This window comes from Somniosus microcephalus, chromosome 33, assembly GCF_052327205.1.
Source record: "Somniosus microcephalus isolate GS21.2 chromosome 33, FLI_Smic_1.0, whole genome shotgun sequence".
NCBI lineage: Eukaryota > Metazoa > Chordata > Chondrichthyes > Squaliformes > Somniosidae > Somniosus > Somniosus microcephalus.
Window position 1 is genome coordinate 12,732,776 of NC_141019.1, and position 20,966 is coordinate 12,753,741.

General features: G+C 48.3%; 1 protein-coding gene across 3 annotated transcripts in view; it reads right to left on the minus strand.

Annotated features, from left to right (window-relative positions):
* spryd3 (SPRY domain containing 3) overlaps positions 1–20,966 on the minus strand; it is a 343,426-nt gene that overhangs the window by 240,038 nt on the left and 82,422 nt on the right. The window lies entirely within an intron of this gene.

Sequence of the window (20,966 nt, forward strand, 5' to 3'; positions counted from 1 at the left end):
CACATATCCTTCATCGAATGTCCTCAGATCTCCCTTATCGAAGGTCCTTACATCCTCACATCTCCCTTATCGAAGGTCCTTGCATTCACACATCTCCCTCATCGAAGGTCCTTGCATCCTCACATCTCCCTTATCGAAGGTCCTTCCATCCTCACATCTCCCTTATCGAAGGTCCTTACATCCTCACATCTCCCTTATCGAAGGTCCTTGCATTCACACATCTCCCTCATCGAAGGTCCTTGCATCCTCACATCTCCCTTATCGAAGGTCCTTCCATCCTCACATCTCCCTTATCGAAGGTCCTTGCATCCTCACATCTCCCTTATCGAAGGTCCTTCCATCCTCACATCTCCCTTATCGAAGGTCCTTGCATTCACACATCTCCCTCATCGAAGGTCCTTGCATCCTCACATCTCCCTTATCGAAGGTCCTTCCATCCTCACATCTCCCTTATCGAAGGTCCTTGCATCCTCACATCTCCCTTATCGAAGTTCCTTCCATCCTCACATTTCCCTTATCGAAGGTCCTTACCTCCTCACATCTCCCTTATCGAAGGTCCTTACATCCTCACATCTCCCTTATCGAAGGTCCTTACATTCACACATCTCCCTCATCGAAGGTCCTTACATCTCCCTCATCGAAGGTCCTTACATCCTCACATCTCCCTTATCGAAGGTCCTTACATTCACACATCTCCCTCATCGAAGGTCCTTACATCTCCCTCATCGAAGGTCCTTACATTCACACATCTCCCTCATCGAAGGTCCTTACATTCACATCTCCCTCATCGAAGGTCCTTACATCCTCACATCTCCCTCATCGAAGGTCCTTACATTCACACATCTCCCTCATCGAAGGTCCTTACATTCACACATCTCCCTCATCGAAGGTCCTTCCATCCTCACATCTCCCTTATCGAAGTTCCTTACATCCTCACATCTCCCTTATCGAAGTTCCTTACATCCTCACATTTCCCTTATCGAAGGTCCTTACCTCCTCACATCTCCCTTATCGAAGGTCCTTCCATCCTCACATCTCCCTTATCGAAGGTCCTTACATTCACACATCTCCCTCATCGAAGGTCCTTACATCTCCCTCATCGAAGGTCCTTACATCCTCACATCTCCCTTATCGAAGGTCCTTACATTCACACATCTCCCTCATCGAAGGTCCTCACATCTCCCTTATTGAAGGTCCTTACATCCTCACATCTCCCTTATCGAAGGTCCTTACATTCACACATCTCCCTCATCGAAGGTCCTTACATCTCCCTTATCGAAGGTCCTTACATTCACACATCGCCCTCATCGAAGGTCCTCACATCTCCCTTATCCAAGGTCCTTACATCCTCACATCTCCTTTATCGAAGGTCCTTACATCCTCACATCTCCCTCATCGAAGGTCCTTACATCCCCCTCATCGAAGGTCCTTACATCCTCACATCTCCCTTATCGAAGGTCCTTACATTCACACATCTCCCTTATCGAAGTTCCTTACATTCACACATCTCCCTCATCGAAGGTCCTTACATTCTCACATCTCCCTTATCGAAGGTCCTTACATCCTCACATCTCCCTCATCGAAGGTCCTTGCATTCACACATATCCTTCATCGAAGGTCCTCACATCTCCCTTATCGAAAGTCCTTACATTCACACATCTCCCTTATCGAAGGTCCTTACATTCACACATCTCCCTTATCGAAGGTCCTTACATTCACACATCTCCCTCATCGAAGGTCCTCACATCTCCCTTATCGAAGGTCCTTACATCCTCACATCTCCCTTATCGAAGGTCCTTACATTCACACATCTCCCTCATCGAAGGTCCTTGCATTCACACATATCCTTCATCGAAGGTCCTCACATCTCCCTTATCGAAAGTCCTTACATTCACACATCTCCCTTATCGAAGGTCCTTACATTCACACATCTCCCTCATCGAAGGTCCTTACATTCACACATCTCCCTTGTCGAAGGTCCTTACATTCACACATCTCCCTCATCGAAGGTCCTCACATCTCCCTTATCGAAGGTCCTTACATCCTCACATCTCCCTTATCGAAGGTCCTTACATTCACACATCTCCCTCATCGAAGGTCCTTACATCCTCACATCTCCCTCATCGAAGGTCCTTACATTCACACATCTCCCTCATCGAAGGTCCTTACATTCACACATCTCCCTCATCGAAGGTCCTTACATCCTCACATCTCCCTTATTGAAGGTCCTTACATCCTCACATCTCCCTTATCAAAGTTCCTTACATTCACACATCTCCCTTATCGAAGGTCCTTACATCATCACATCTCCCTTATCGAAGGTCCTTACATTCACACATCTCCCTCATCGAAGGTCCTTACATTCACACATCTCCCTCAGCGAAGGTCCTTACATTCACACATCTCCCTTATCGAAGGTCCTTACATCGTCACATCTCCCTTATCGAAGGTCCTTACATTCACACATCTCCCTCATCGAAGGTCCTTACATCTCCCTTATCGAAGGTCCTTACATCGTCACATCTCCCTTATCGAAGGTCCTTACATCCCCCTTATCGAAGGTCCTTACATCCTCACATCTCCCTTATCGAAGGTCCTTACATCCTCACATCTCCCTTATCGAAGGTCCTTACATTCACACATCTCCCTCATCTAAGGTCCTTACATCCTCACAACTCCCTTATCGAAGGTCCTTACATCCTCACATCTCCCTTATCGAAGGTCCTTACATCGTCACATCTCCCTTATCGAAGGTCCTTACATCATCACATCTCCCTTATCGAAGGTCCTCACATCTCCCTTATCGAAGGTCCTGACATTCACACATCTCCCTTATCGAAGGTCCTTACATCCTCACATCTCCCTTATCGAAGGTCCTTACATCCTCACATCTCCCTTATCGAAGGTCCTTACATTCACACATCTCCCTCATCGAAGGTCCTTACATCCTCACAACTCCCTTATCGAAGGTCCTTACATCCTCACATCTCCCTTATCGAAGGTCCTTACATCGTCACATCTCCCTTATCGAAGGTCCTTACATCATCACATCTCCCTTATCGAAGGTCCTCACATCTCCCTTATCGAAGGTCCTGACATTCACACATCTCCCTTATCGAAGGTCCTTACATTCACACATCTCCCTTATCGAAGTTCCTTCCATTCACACATCTCCCTTATCGAAGGTCCTTGCATTCACACATCTCCCTTATCGAAGGTCCTTACATTCACACATCTCCCTTATCGAAGTTCCTTACATTCACACATCTCCCTTATCGAAGGTCCTTACATTCACACATCTCCCTTATCGAAGGTCCTTACATTCACACATCTCCCTCATCGAAGGTCCTTACATCCTCACATCTCCCTCATCGAAGGTCGTTACATTCACACATCTCCCTCATCGAAGGTCCTTACATCCTCACATCTCCCTTATCGAAGGTCCTTGCATCCTCACATCTCCCTTATCGAAGGTCCTTCCATCCTCACATCTCCCTTATCGAAGGTCCTTACATTCACACATATCCTTCATCGAAGGTCCTCACATCTCCCTTATCGAAAGTCCTTACATTCACACATCTCCCTCATCGAAGGTCCTTACATTCACACATCTCCCTTATCGAAGGTCCTTACATTCACACATCTCCCTCATCGAAAGTCCTTACATCCTCACATCTCCCTTATCGAAGGTCCTTACTTTCACACATCTCCCTTATCGAAGGTCCTTACATCGTCACATCTCCCTTATCGAAGGTCCTTACATCCACACATCTCCCTCATCGAAGGTCCTTACATCTCCCTTATCAAAGGTCCTTACATCCTCACATCTCCCTTATCGAAGGTCCTTACATCCTCACATCTCCCTTATCGAAGGTCCTTACATTCACACATCTCCCTTATCGAAGTTCCTTACATTCACACATCTCCCTTATCGAAGTTCCTTACATCCTCACATCTCCCTTATCGAAGGTCCTTTCATCCTCACATCTCCCTTATCAAAGGTCCTTATATCCTCACATCTCCCTTATCGAAGGTCCTTACATTCACACATCTCCCTTATCGAAGTTCCTTACATTCACACATCTCCCTTATCGAAGGTCCTGACATTCACACATCTCCCTTATCGAAGGTCCTTACATTCACACATCTCCCTTATCAAAGTTCCTTACATTCACACATCTCCCTTATCGAAGGTCCTTACATCCTCACATCTCCCTTATCGAAGGTCCTTACATCCTCACATCTCCCTTATCGAAGTTCCTTACATCCTCACATCTCCCTCATCGAAGGTCCTTACATTCACACATCTCCCTCATCGAAAGTCCTTACATTCACACATCTCCCTCATCGAAGGTCCTCACATCTCCCTTATCGAAGGTCCTTACATCCTCACATCTCCCTTATCGAAGGTCCTCACATTCACACATCTCCCTCATCGAAGGTCCTTACATTCACACATCTCCCTTATCGAAGGTCCTTACATCGTCACATCTCCCTTATCGAAGGTCCTTACATCATCACATCTCCCTTATCGAAGGTCCTTACATCGTCACATCTCCCTTATCGAAGGTCCTTACATCCACACATCTCCCTCATCGAAGGTCCTTACATCTCCCTTCTCAAAAGTACTTACATCCTCACATCTCCCTTATCGAAGGTCCTTACATTCACACATCGCCCTCATCGAAGGTCCTTACATCTCCCTTATCGAAGGTCCTTACATCCTCACATCTCCCTTATCGAAGGTCCTTACATCCTCACATCTCCCTTATCGAAGGTCCTTCCATCCTCACATCTCCCTTATCGAAGGTCCTTACATCCTCACATCTCCCTTATCGAAGGTCCTTACATTCACACATCTCCCTTATCGAAGTTCCTTACATTCACACATCTCCCTTATCGAAGGTCCTTACATTCACACATCTCCCTTATCGAAGGTCCTTACATTCACACATCTCCCTTATCGAAGTTCCTTACATTCACACATCTCCCTTATCGACGGTCCTTACATCGTCACATCTCCCTTATCGAAGGTCCTTACATCCCCCTTATCGAAGGTCCTTACATTCACACATCTCCCTTATCGAAGGTCCTTACATCCTCACATCTCCTTTATCGAAGGCCCTTACATTCACACATCTCCCTCATCGAAGGTCCTTACATCCTCACATCTCCCTTATCGAAGGTCCTTACATCCTCACATCTCCCTCATCGAAGGTCCTTACATTCACACATATCCTTCATCGAATGTCCTCAGATCTCCCTTATCGAAGGTCCTTACATCCTCACATCTCCCTTATCGAAGGTCCTTGCATTCACACATCTCCCTCATCGAAGGTCCTTGCATCCTCACATCTCCCTTATCGAAGGTCCTTCCATCCTCACATCTCCCTTATCGAAGGTCCTTACATCCTCACATCTCCCTTATCGAAGGTCCTTGCATTCACACATCTCCCTCATCGAAGGTCCTTGCATCCTCACATCTCCCTTATCGAAGGTCCTTCCATCCTCACATCTCCCTTATCGAAGGTCCTTGCATCCTCACATCTCCCTTATCGAAGGTCCTTCCATCCTCACATCTCCCTTATCGAAGGTCCTTGCATTCACACATCTCCCTCATCGAAGGTCCTTGCATCCTCACATCTCCCTTATCGAAGGTCCTTCCATCCTCACATCTCCCTTATCGAAGGTCCTTGCATCCTCACATCTCCCTTATCGAAGTTCCTTCCATCCTCACATTTCCCTTATCGAAGGTCCTTACCTCCTCACATCTCCCTTATCGAAGGTCCTTACATCCTCACATCTCCCTTATCGAAGGTCCTTACATTCACACATCTCCCTCATCGAAGGTCCTTACATCTCCCTCATCGAAGGTCCTTACATCCTCACATCTCCCTTATCGAAGGTCCTTACATTCACACATCTCCCTCATCGAAGGTCCTTACATCTCCCTCATCGAAGGTCCTTACATTCACACATCTCCCTCATCGAAGGTCCTTACATTCACATCTCCCTCATCGAAGGTCCTTACATCCTCACATCTCCCTCATCGAAGGTCCTTACATTCACACATCTCCCTCATCGAAGGTCCTTACATTCACACATCTCCCTCATCGAAGGTCCTTCCATCCTCACATCTCCCTTATCGAAGTTCCTTACATCCTCACATCTCCCTTATCGAAGTTCCTTACATCCTCACATTTCCCTTATCGAAGGTCCTTACCTCCTCACATCTCCCTTATCGAAGGTCCTTCCATCCTCACATCTCCCTTATCGAAGGTCCTTACATTCACACATCTCCCTCATCGAAGGTCCTTACATCTCCCTCATCGAAGGTCCTTACATCCTCACATCTCCCTTATCGAAGGTCCTTACATTCACACATCTCCCTCATCGAAGGTCCTCACATCTCCCTTATTGAAGGTCCTTACATCCTCACATCTCCCTTATCGAAGGTCCTTACATTCACACATCTCCCTCATCGAAGGTCCTTACATCTCCCTTATCGAAGGTCCTTACATTCACACATCGCCCTCATCGAAGGTCCTCACATCTCCCTTATCCAAGGTCCTTACATCCTCACATCTCCTTTATCGAAGGTCCTTACATCCTCACATCTCCCTCATCGAAGGTCCTTACATCCCCCTCATCGAAGGTCCTTACATCCTCACATCTCCCTTATCGAAGGTCCTTACATTCACACATCTCCCTTATCGAAGTTCCTTACATTCACACATCTCCCTCATCGAAGGTCCTTACATTCTCACATCTCCCTTATCGAAGGTCCTTACATCCTCACATCTCCCTCATCGAAGGTCCTTGCATTCACACATATCCTTCATCGAAGGTCCTCACATCTCCCTTATCGAAAGTCCTTACATTCACACATCTCCCTTATCGAAGGTCCTTACATTCACACATCTCCCTTATCGAAGGTCCTTACATTCACACATCTCCCTCATCGAAGGTCCTCACATCTCCCTTATCGAAGGTCCTTACATCCTCACATCTCCCTTATCGAAGGTCCTTACATTCACACATCTCCCTCATCGAAGGTCCTTGCATTCACACATATCCTTCATCGAAGGTCCTCACATCTCCCTTATCGAAAGTCCTTACATTCACACATCTCCCTTATCGAAGGTCCTTACATTCACACATCTCCCTCATCGAAGGTCCTTACATTCACACATCTCCCTTGTCGAAGGTCCTTACATTCACACATCTCCCTCATCGAAGGTCCTCACATCTCCCTTATCGAAGGTCCTTACATCCTCACATCTCCCTTATCGAAGGTCCTTACATTCACACATCTCCCTCATCGAAGGTCCTTACATCCTCACATCTCCCTCATCGAAGGTCCTTACATTCACACATCTCCCTCATCGAAGGTCCTTACATTCACACATCTCCCTCATCGAAGGTCCTTACATCCTCACATCTCCCTTATTGAAGGTCCTTACATCCTCACATCTCCCTTATCAAAGTTCCTTACATTCACACATCTCCCTTATCGAAGGTCCTTACATCATCACATCTCCCTTATCGAAGGTCCTTACATTCACACATCTCCCTCATCGAAGGTCCTTACATTCACACATCTCCCTCAGCGAAGGTCCTTACATTCACACATCTCCCTTATCGAAGGTCCTTACATCGTCACATCTCCCTTATCGAAGGTCCTTACATTCACACATCTCCCTCATCGAAGGTCCTTACATCTCCCTTATCGAAGGTCCTTACATCGTCACATCTCCCTTATCGAAGGTCCTTACATCCCCCTTATCGAAGGTCCTTACATCCTCACATCTCCCTTATCGAAGGTCCTTACATCCTCACATCTCCCTTATCGAAGGTCCTTACATTCACACATCTCCCTCATCTAAGGTCCTTACATCCTCACAACTCCCTTATCGAAGGTCCTTACATCCTCACATCTCCCTTATCGAAGGTCCTTACATCGTCACATCTCCCTTATCGAAGGTCCTTACATCATCACATCTCCCTTATCGAAGGTCCTCACATCTCCCTTATCGAAGGTCCTGACATTCACACATCTCCCTTATCGAAGGTCCTTACATCCTCACATCTCCCTTATCGAAGGTCCTTACATCCTCACATCTCCCTTATCGAAGGTCCTTACATTCACACATCTCCCTCATCGAAGGTCCTTACATCCTCACAACTCCCTTATCGAAGGTCCTTACATCCTCACATCTCCCTTATCGAAGGTCCTTACATCGTCACATCTCCCTTATCGAAGGTCCTTACATCATCACATCTCCCTTATCGAAGGTCCTCACATCTCCCTTATCGAAGGTCCTGACATTCACACATCTCCCTTATCGAAGGTCCTTACATTCACACATCTCCCTTATCGAAGTTCCTTCCATTCACACATCTCCCTTATCGAAGGTCCTTGCATTCACACATCTCCCTTATCGAAGGTCCTTACATTCACACATCTCCCTTATCGAAGTTCCTTACATTCACACATCTCCCTTATCGAAGGTCCTTACATTCACACATCTCCCTTATCGAAGGTCCTTACATTCACACATCTCCCTCATCGAAGGTCCTTACATCCTCACATCTCCCTCATCGAAGGTCGTTACATTCACACATCTCCCTCATCGAAGGTCCTTACATCCTCACATCTCCCTTATCGAAGGTCCTTGCATCCTCACATCTCCCTTATCGAAGGTCCTTCCATCCTCACATCTCCCTTATCGAAGGTCCTTACATTCACACATATCCTTCATCGAAGGTCCTCACATCTCCCTTATCGAAAGTCCTTACATTCACACATCTCCCTCATCGAAGGTCCTTACATTCACACATCTCCCTTATCGAAGGTCCTTACATTCACACATCTCCCTCATCGAAAGTCCTTACATCCTCACATCTCCCTTATCGAAGGTCCTTACTTTCACACATCTCCCTTATCGAAGGTCCTTACATCGTCACATCTCCCTTATCGAAGGTCCTTACATCCACACATCTCCCTCATCGAAGGTCCTTACATCTCCCTTATCAAAGGTCCTTACATCCTCACATCTCCCTTATCGAAGGTCCTTACATCCTCACATCTCCCTTATCGAAGGTCCTTACATTCACACATCTCCCTTATCGAAGTTCCTTACATTCACACATCTCCCTTATCGAAGTTCCTTACATCCTCACATCTCCCTTATCGAAGGTCCTTTCATCCTCACATCTCCCTTATCAAAGGTCCTTATATCCTCACATCTCCCTTATCGAAGGTCCTTACATTCACACATCTCCCTTATCGAAGTTCCTTACATTCACACATCTCCCTTATCGAAGGTCCTGACATTCACACATCTCCCTTATCGAAGGTCCTTACATTCACACATCTCCCTTATCAAAGTTCCTTACATTCACACATCTCCCTTATCGAAGGTCCTTACATCCTCACATCTCCCTTATCGAAGGTCCTTACATCCTCACATCTCCCTTATCGAAGTTCCTTACATCCTCACATCTCCCTTATCGAAGGTCCTTACATCCTCACATCTCCCTCATCGAAGGTCCTTACATCTCCCTCATCGAAGGTCCTTACATCTCCCTTATCAAAGGTCCTTACATTCACACATCTCCCTCATCGAAGGTCCTTACATCTCCCTCATCGAAGGTCCTTACATGCACACATCTCCCTTATCGAAGGTCCTTACATCCTCACATCTCCCTTACCGAAGGTCCTTACATCCTCACATCTCCCTTATCGAAGGTCCTTACATTCACACATCGCCCTCATCGAAGGTCCTTACATCTCCCTTATCGAAGGTCCTTACATCCTCACATCTCCCTTATCGAAGGTCCTTACATCCTCACATCTCCCTTATCGAAGGTCCTTACATTCACACATCTCCCTTATCGAAGTTCCTTACATTCACACATCTCCCTTATCGAAGTTCCTTACATTCACACATCTCCCTTATCGAAGGTCCTTACATTCACACATCTTCCTTATCGAAGTTCCTTACATTCACACATCTCCCTTATCGAAGGTCCTTACATTCACACATCTCCCTTTTCGAAGGTCCTTACATCCTCACATCTCCCTTATCGAAGGCCCTTACATTCACACATCTCCCTCATCGAAGGTCCTTACATCCTCACATCTCCCTTATCGAAGGTCCTTACATCCTCACATCTCCCTCATCGAAGGTCCTTACATTCACACATATCCTTCATCGAAGGTCCTCACATCCTCACATCTCCCTTATCGAAGGTCCTTACATTCACACATCTCCCTCATCGAAGGTCCTCACATCTCCCTTATCGAAGGTCCTTACATCCTCACATCTCCCTTATCGAAGGTCCTTACATTCACACATCTCCCTCATCGAAGGTCCTTACATCCTCACATCTCCCTCATCGAAGGTCCTTACATTCACACATCTCCCTCATCGAAGGTCCTCACATCTCCCTTATCGGAGGTCCTTACATCCTCACATCTCCCTTATCGAAGGTCCTTACATCCTCACATCTCCCTCATCGAAGGTCCTTACATTCACACATCTCCCTCATCGAAGGTCCTTACATTCACACATCTCCCTCATCGAAGGTCCTTTCATTCACACATCTCCCTTATCGAAGGTCCTTACATTCACACATCTCCCTCATTGAAGGTCCTCACATCTCCCTTATCGAAGGTCCTTACATCCTCACATCTCCCTTACCGAAGGTCCTTACATCCTCACATCTCCCTCATCGAAGGTCCTTACATCCTCACATCTCCCTTATCGAAGGTCCTTACATCCCCCTTATCGAAGGTCCTTACATCCTCACATCTCCCTTATCGAAGGTCCTTACATCCTCACATCTCCCTTATCGAAGGTCCTTTCATCCTCACATCTCCCTTATCGAAGGTCCTTATATCCTCACATCTCCCTTATCGAAGGTCCTTACATTCACACATCTCCCTTATCGAAGTTCTTCACATTCACACATCTCCCTTATCGAAGGTCCTGACATTCACACATCTCCCTTATCGAAGGTCCTTACATTCACACATCTCCCTTATCAAAGTTCCTTACATTCACACATCTCCCTTATCGAAGGTCCTTACATCCTCACATCTCCCTTATCGAAGGTCCTTACATCCTCACATCTCCCTTATCGAAGTTCCTTACATCCTCACATCTCCCTTATCGAAGGTCCTTACATCCTCACATCTCCCTTATCGAAGGTCCTTACATCCCCGTTATCGAAGGTCCTTACATTCACACATCTCCCTTATTGAAGGTCCTTACATCCCCCTTATCGAAGGTCCTTACATTCACACATCTCCCTTTTCGAAGGTCCTTACATCCTCACATCTCCCTTATCGAAGGTCCTTACATTCACACATATCCTTCATCGAAGGTCCTCACATCTTCCTTATCGAAAGTCCTTACATTCACACATCTCCCTCATCGAAGGTCCTTACATTCACACATCTCCCTCATCGAAAGTCCTTACATTCACACATCTCCCTCATCGAAGGTCCTCACATCTCCCTTATCGAAGGTCCTTACATCCTCACATCTCCCTTATCGAAGGTCCTCACATTCACACATCTCCCTCATCGAAGGTCCTTACATTCACACATCTCCCTTATCGAAGGTCCTTACATCGTCACATCTCCCTTATCGAAGGTCCTTACATCATCACATCTCCCTTATCGAAGGTCCTTACATCGTCACATCTCCCTTATCGAAGGTCCTTACATCCACACATCTCCCTCATCGAAGGTCCTTACATCTCCCTTCTCAAAGGTCCTTACATCCTCACATCTCCCTTATCGAAGGTCCTTACATTCACACATCGCCCTCATCGAAGGTCCTTACATCTCCCTTATCGAAGGTCCTTACATCCTCACATCTCCCTTATCGAAGGTCCTTACATCCTCACATCTCCCTTATCGAAGGTCCTTCCATCCTCACATCTCCCTTATCGAAGGTCCTTACATCCTCACATCTCCCTTATCGAAGGTCCTTACATTCACACATCTCCCTTATCGAAGTTCCTTACATTCACACATCTCCCTTATCGAAGGTCCTTACATTCACACATCTCCCTTATCGAAGGTCCTTACATTCACACATCTCCCTTATCGAAGTTCCTTACATTCACACATCTCCCTTATCGAAGGTCCTTACATCGTCACATCTCCCTTATCGAAGGTCCTTACATCCCCCTTATCGAAGGTCCTTACATTCACACATCTCCCTTATCGAAGGTCCTTACATCCTCACATCTCCCTTATCGAAGGCCCTTACATTCACACATCTCCCTCATCGAAGGTCCTTACATCCTCACATCTCCCTTATCGAAGGTCCTTACATCCTCACATCTCCCTCATCGAAGGTCCTTACATTCACACATATCCTTCATCGAATGTCCTCAGATCTCCCTTATCGAAGGTCCTTACATCCTCACATCTCCCTTATCGAAGGTCCTTGCATTCACACATCTCCCTCATCGAAGGTCCTTGCATCCTCACATCTCCCTTATCGAAGGTCCTTCCATCCTCACATCTCCCTTATCGAAGGTCCTTACATCCTCACATCTCCCTTATCGAAGGTCCTTGCATTCACACATCTCCCTCATCGAAGGTCCTTGCATCCTCACATCTCCCTTATCGAAGGTCCTTCCATCCTCACATCTCCCTTATCGAAGGTCCTTGCATCCTCACATCTCCCTTATCGAAGGTCCTTCCATCCTCACATCTCCCTTATCGAAGGTCCTTGCATTCACACATCTCCCTCATCGAAGGTCCTTGCATCCTCACATCTCCCTTATCGAAGGTCCTTCCATCCTCACATCTCCCTTATCGAAGGTCCTTGCATCCTCACATCTCCCTTATCGAAGTTCCTTCCATCCTCACATTTCCCTTATCGAAGGTCCTTACCTCCTCACATCTCCCTTATCGAAGGTCCTTACATCCTCACATCTCCCTTATCGAAGGTCCTTACATTCACACATCTCCCTCATCGAAGGTCCTTACATCTCCCTCATCGAAGGTCCTTACATCCTCACATCTCCCTTATCGAAGGTCCTTACATTCACACATCTCCCTCATCGAAGGTCCTTACATCTCCCTCATCGAAGGTCCTTACATTCACACATCTCCCTCATCGAAGGTCCTTACATTCACATCTCCCTCATCGAAGGTCCTTACATCCTCACATCTCCCTCATCGAAGGTCCTTACATTCACACATCTCCCTCATCGAAGGTCCTTACATTCACACATCTCCCTCATCGAAGGTCCTTCCATCCTCACATCTCCCTTATCGAAGTTCCTTACATCCTCACATCTCCCTTATCGAAGGTCCTTACATTCACACATCTCCCTCATCGAAGGTCCTTACATTCACACATCTCCCTTATCGAAGGTCCTTACATTCACACATCTCCCTCATCGAAGGTCCTTACATTCACACATCTCCCTTATCGAAGGTCCTTACATTCACACATCTCCCTCATCGAAGGTCCTCACATCTCCCTTATCGAAGGTCCTTACATCCTCACATCTCCCTTATCGAAGGTCCTTACATTCACACATCTCCCTCATCGAAGGTCCTTCCATCCTCACATCTCCCTTATCGAAGGTCCTTACATTCACACATCTCCCTCATCGAAGGTCCTTACATTCACACATCTCCCTCATCGAAGGTCCTTACATCGTCACATCTCCCTCATCGAAGATCCTTACATCCTCACATCTCCCTTCTCGAAGGTCCTTACATCGTCACATCTCCCTTGTCGAAGGTCCTTACATCATCACATCTCCCTTATCGAAGGTCCTTACATCGTCACATCTCCCTTATCGAAGGTCCTTGCATCCACACATCTCCCTTATCGAAGGTCCTTACATTCACACATCTCCCTCATCGAAGGTCCTTACATCTCCCTCATCGAAGGTCCTTTCATCCTCACATCTCCCTTATCGAAGGTCCTTACATTCACACATCTCCCTTATCGAAGTTCCTTACATTCACACATCTCCCTTATCGAAGGTCCTTACATTCACACATCTCCCTTATCGAAGGTCCTTCCATTCACACATCTCCCTTATCGAAGTTCCTTACATTCACACATCTCCCTTATCGAAGGTCCTTACATCCTCACATCTCCCTTATCGAAGGTCCTTACATCCTCACATCTCCCTTATCAAAGGTCCTTACATTCACACATCTCCCTCATCGAAGGTCCTTACATTCACACATCTCCCTTATCAAAGTTCCTTACATCCCCCTTATTGAAGGTCCTTACATCCTCACATCTCCCTTATCGAAGGTCCTTACATCCTCACATCTCCCTTATCGAAGGTCCTTACATTCACACATCTCCCTCATCGAAGGTCCTTACATTCACACATCTCCCTTATCGAAGTTCCTTACATTCACACATCTCCCTTATCGAAGGTCCTTACATTCACACATCTCCCTTATCGAAGGTCCTTACATTCACACATCTCCCTTATCGAAGTTCCTTACATTCACACATCTCCCTTATCGAAGGTCCTTACATCCTCACATCTCCCTTATCGAAGGTCCTTACATCCTCACATCTCCCTTATCGAAGGTCCTTACATTCACACATCTCCCTCATCGAAGGTCCTTACATTCACACATCTCCCTTATTGAAGGTCCTTACATCCTCACATCTCCCTTATCGAAGTTCCTTACATTCACACATCTCCCTTATTGAAGGTCCTTACATTCACACATCTCCGCATCATCTGCAAAATTACCGACAGTTAACCTAAGGCCTTCATCCAGATCGCCGAAGAGCAACACTTCTAACATTGATTCCTGCGGGACTTCCGTAAACTTGAGCTCATCCAAAACTGCTGCCCATATCCTAATCAGTACCACTCTGCTCGATTTTCTTTGCCACTATGCTGCCAGTTCCTACTGGGGCCTTTGGTGGACCAACGGAATGTAGGCCTATGTTTTGTGCTGCTTCCAACAATCCTCATGATCCAACATGTTGGGATAGAGTTTCCGCTTTGGGCACAAATTGTGCTAGTTTTCAAAAGTGTTTTATTTTACCCTCGCGTTTCTGCTCAAACTCATTTGCATATCGGCGAACGTAAAATCTGCCATGAACCAGCGCAATCAGGTTTAGAATGTAATTTTTTTTTAAACTTTTGCTTTAAAAAATATTCCTCTATATATTTAAGAGTGTTGTTTGATTAAAAGAGCTGAAAATGGGTTTCACACAGAAAATAAGCATTTTAATCAGAGTCTCTAGTCCACCACCTGCGAGTAACCAGATTTTAAATAACTGATAATGACTAAAATACTATACAGAACCATTTGCTGTTATATTACTGTGCAGTGGTCAGTTTCTTAGTGAATGAAAAAAATAATTATAATCAAAAGCTTTTAAAAAGGTGCCTTGCGCCCAAAAACACACAGCTTCATTTTTGGAGCCTTCTCGAAGACCCGCAAACAAGCGCAATTAGCAGAAACTCCCAACGGTGTTTAATTCGATCTGGGTGCGTGGCCAGTTTTGTGGTGGGGCCGGCTTCCAGCACGATGTTGTTTTTACTGCGCAAAAGATCGCATAAACTCAAGTTGCGCTGAATGCAATTCGCCCTTAAAATTACGCAATCTTTTACGCTGGTTTCACCGATTTCGGGCGAACTGTGCCGAAAAAACCAGTGCAACCGAGCGGAAACACCAGGTCGCTGTGTTATGGAGTTTGCCTCCTTTACAGACTGATGCGCTATCAATTACTCATAAAAGACTGAGAGTTAGAAGAGTAACTAAAGGCTTTTATTAACAACAGAATGGAGGTCTGCCTCGAGTGGTCGACCGGTCCAGGATACAAGGGCTGGGGAGCAGTCACCTTTATACTAGGACCTGTGGGAGGAGTCAGCCGAGGCATGTCCAGGCATGTACACAGTGGAATACAAACAGGACAAACAGGAATACAAACAGTGGTTTACCACACAGACAGTATCTTAATGGTTGCAGTACTACAGAGCACCGGTTGACTGTGGCACACTGTGTGTCATTTAATAGTAAGCACAGTGCTTCTACCATCGACAGCACTCTAACATGACCAGTGCAATCCCAATAACAATGGAAACCCATGACTTTGTGGGCCCCAAAAGCTGCTTTAAATAACGTTCTACCTCCCAGACCCTGCATAAAATTAGTACGAGGAACACAGAGCAGCAGTCAGTAGCTGAGAGAGAGGCAGGTTAACATGTCAGATGCATTGTGATGAAGGCTCCCACTTGAAATGATAACCTGTGCTTCAGATCTCCAGCAGTTGTTTTTCTCTCCTTCGTCCCATACCTTGCTGAGTGTGTAGGAACGTGGGTTCCTAACTAAAAGACTGAGTTCTACTCAGGCGATCAAACAAAACGAACTTTAATGAAACAAACAGGCTTTAACAAGAAACTGCAGGATAACATCGAATGTAGGTCTGCTCTCTCTGGAGGCTCCACGAGGACTGCCCCTGCAGTCCCGTGGCTGACGTCATGACGTCATCACTTTTTCCCGCCAGTGGGGGATCACGCGATGAACGGCGTGACATCATCACGTTTTAGCCGCGCTGTTAAAGTAACCACACTCTGTACAGTTAAACAGCATAAATAAAGATACAGACTCAGACTGTAGCTAACATGTTGTTGAAGGAATTATATACAAACGATCCGAGTCCTTTGGTGGCTCCGCCACATGCGCCCCCCCCAGAATTGTCTTTAACAGCAAAAGTGAGACGTCGAGGAGGCCTGACAAGCCTGTCCGAGCGACTTAGGTAACCCTGCGGAGGAAGCTGATGGACGGTGGTCGAGCTGGCGGGCGGTTGTGGTTGAGCTGGCGCGGCGAGTGTGGTCGAGCTGGCGGGCGGCTGTGGTTGATCTGGCACGGCGGCTGTGGGCAGTCGGCCACGTTTCGGCGGTTGAGCGACGACGACTGGGCGGTCCAGGTCCAAGTGAGCCGGCTTCAACCGGTCCACCGAAATGTGATCCGGCTTTCCTCTGATGTCGACCGAAAAGGATTTGTCTCCTGATTCGATGACGCGGAAAGGACCAGTGTAAGGGGGCTTGAGCGGATCCCGGTCAGCGTCGTGGCGGATAAATACGTACTCGGCGTTCTTCAGCTCCGCTGGCACGTGGGAGCTCTGCAGGCCGTGATTTGATGCAGGTACCGGAGCGAAGCATCTGGCCGCTTCCTGGTGGCTGACGAGTTGCTGGGAGGCGGACCATGGCTCTGTGGGAGAAGGGAGGAAATCCCCTGGTACTCGGAGCGGCTGGCCATAAACGAGTTCGGCCGAGGCCGATTGCAGGTCTTCTTTGGGCACCGTACGAAGACCCAAAAGGACCCATGGGAGTCTGTCCACCCATCCCGCACCTTGAAGACTGGCCTGTCGGGTGGCTTTAAGCGACCTGTGGAGTCGCTCGCAAAGGCCGTTCACCTGTGGATGATAGGCGGTGGTGCGATGAAGTTTGGTGCCGAGCCCCTGAGCGACAGCGTTCCAGAGCTCCGAGGAAAATTGTGGCCCACGATCGGAAGAGATGTCCGCCGGTACCCCGAAACGAGCAACCCAACAGGAGATGAAAGCTCTAGCGACGTCTGCCGAAGTGGTGGAAACCAAAGGAATTGCCTCTGGCCACCTAGTGGTGCGGTCCACCATGGTGAGGAGATGCGTATAACCATGAGAAGGCGGAAATGGCCCCACAAGGTCCACATGCACGTGGTCGAAACGACGCTCCGGAACAGCGAACGTAACCACTGGAGCTTTTACATGACGCTGGACCTTGGCCTTCTGGCAGACCACGCAGGTGTTGGCCCAGTCACGGACATCGAGGTGCATACCCTTCCAGACGAACTTCGCCTACATTAGCCGTTGTGAAGCCTTCATACCAGGGTGTGACAACCCGTGTATGGCGTCAAACACCTTCCGGCGCCATGCGACTGGCACGATAGGTTGGGGAACGCCCATGGAGACGTCGCAAAGGAGCGTGGTGCCTGCGGCCTGGAAACTGACGTCGGTCGCTTGGAAACTAGAGGGGACGGTTCTGTATGATTGGACCTCTGGGTCCGAGGCCTGATCCGCAGCCATGAGGGCGTAGTCAATCCCCAGGTGAACCGCATGGACCGTCGCACGGGAGAGGCAATCCGCCACCAGGTTGTCTTTACCAGACACATGTTGAATGTCCATGGTAAATTCAGAAATAAATGTCAGGTTTACGTTGTTGACGAGCGGACCACGGTTCGGCGGTCTTGGCCATGGCGAACGTTAGAGGCTTGTGGTCGACAAAAGCCATGAAGGGACGTCCTTCCAATAAGAACCAGAAATGGCGAATGGCTAGGAAAAGGGCCAGTAACTCTCGATCGAAGGTGCTGTATTTTCTTTCATTTTTCCGTAGTTGACGGCTGAAAAACGCCAGCGGTTGCCACGTGCCGTTCACCCACTGCACCTGCACTGCGCCGATGGCGTAGTCTGACACGTCTGTGGTAAGGGCGATGGTGGCACCTGGAAGTGGGTGCGCCAGTATGGTTGCATTGGCCAAAGCGCTCTTGGTGTTGACGAACGCCTGGTCCATCTCGGCCGTCCAGCTGATTAGATCCTTACCGGACTTGCCCTCGAGGGCCCCGTAAAAAGGTTGCATTAGCTGAGCCGCCTTAGGGACGAATTGGTGATAAAAATTGACCATCCCCAGGAACTCTTGCAGGGTCTCGACGGTTGGCGGGCGCGGGAAAGAGGTAACAGCTTCCACCTTCGTCAGTCTGATGTTATGCGGTGTCCCAAGAAATCGATCCGCTGCAGGCCGAACTGGCACTTGGCCGGGTTGATGATCAAACCGTGCTGGCTGAGGCGTGTAAAGAGGGTTCGCAAATGGCAGATGTGCTCTTCCTTGCTAGCACTGGCGATAAGAATGTCGTCAAAGTAGACAAAGATGAAGTTTAGGTCTCGGAGCACGGAGTCCATTAAGCGCTGGAAAGCCTGTGCCGCGTTCTTCAAGCCAAACGGCATCCGCAGGAACTCAAAAAGGCCGAAAGGGGTGATGACTGCGGTTTTCGGGACATCTTGCGGGTGCACGGGAACCTGGTGATACCCCCGGACGAGGTCGACTTTAGAAAAGATAGAATTGCCCGCCAAATGGGCCAAGAAATCCTGAATATGCGGGATCGGGTACCGATCAGGAGTAGTGGCGTCCTTCAGGCGTCGGTAGTCACCGCATGGCCGCCAGCCGCCGCCCGGTTTCGGAACAATGTGGAGAGGCAAAGACCAGGGACTATTCGACCGGCGAATAATCCCCAGCCGCTCCATCGTGTCGAACTCCGCTTTCGCAGCAGCGAGCTTGCCGGGTTCGAGCCTTCTAGCCCGTGCATAAACCGGGGAGCCAGTAGTGGTGATATGATGTTCAACACCATGCTTCGTGGCCGAGGAGGAGAAAGTGGGCCTTGTCAGCTCTGGGAACTCTCCGAGGAGCCGAGTGAAGTCGTCCGGAGAAGGGAAAGCGCAGGCGATAGAGCGCGCCACGGTGGTACCGTGGTGGCACGGAATCGAGTGGAAAGTGGCCGCGTTGATCAACCGGCGGTGCCGGACATCGACGAGGAGGCCATTGGCACACAGAAAATCCGCCCCTAGGATGGCCTGCGAGACTGTGGCCATGACGAATTCCCAATGGAAGCGCTGACCGCCAAAACAGACTTGGACCCGCCGCTTTCGGAAAGTTCGAATGGCTGCGCCATTAGCCGCCACGAGGGAAAAACCGTGGTTCCCAGCTTGCATATCGAGATTCGACGCAGGTAGGATGCTACATTGCGCCCCGGTGTCACAAAGGAAACGTCGACCCGATAGGGAATCGGTGATGTAAAGAAGTTTCCCCGTAGATCCGATGGCCATCGCAGCCGCGGAGCGCCCGTTAGACCCGGTCCTCCTTCGCCAGGAACGCTGCAGGAGCTTTGTTGTATTTTTAGGCGAAAAACTGCAGGGAGAGCGGCAGCGTCGTGCTTTCGCACCAAAACGGGCATGGTAGGAGCACCAGCCCGCTGCAAGAGGAGCTGGAGCCGCGTCTGTGGGGGATGGGCGCCTCGTGGCCGCGCAGCACTGCTGGGTTACTGTGAAAATCTTATCTGCTTCGGCAGCAAGCTCGGCGCAGTCTGTAATCTCGGATCTGGCTAGGGCAGCCTGCACCTGCTCCGGCAGTTGGCAGAGGAATAACTCCCGGAAGAGAAAGCATTCTGGTTCGGCACCCAAGAGCGTGAGCATTTGACTCATGAGCTCGGACGGTTTGGAGTCCCCGAGGCCGGGCATAGCGAGGAGCCGGCGAGTGCGTTCTGACTTCGAGAGCCCGAAGACCTGTAGCAACCGCGCCTTTAGCATATCATACTTGCTGTCAGTAGGAGGACTACCGAGGAGGCTGATGATCCGCGAGGCAGTGGCGCTATCGAGGGCGGAGACCACGTAGTAATAACGGGTCTGATCCGCGACAATGTTCCTGATGGCGAACTGGGCTTCAGCCTGGATAAACCACTCGGCTGGTTGTTGCTCCCAGAACTGTGGCAGTTTCAGAGTCACGGCGTTCGTGTCCATGTGAAAACTTGATCTTCTGCGAAAACCGCTCACGAAAGTCGGGGTTACCAATGTAGGAACGTGGGTTCCTAACTAAAAGACTGAGTTCTACTCAGGCGATCAAACAAAACGAACTTTAATGAAACAAACAGGCTTTAACAAGAAACTGCAGGATAACATCGAATGTAGGTCTGCTCTCTCTGGAGGCTCCACGAGGACTGCCCCTGCAGTCCCGTGGCTGACGTCATGACGTCATCACGTTTTCCCGCCAGTGGGGGATCACGTGATGAACGGCGTGACGTCATCACGTTTTAGCCGCGTTGTTAAAGTAACCACACTCTGTACAGTTAAACAGCATAAATAAAGATACAGACTCAGACTGTAGCTAACATGTTGTTAAAGGAATTATAT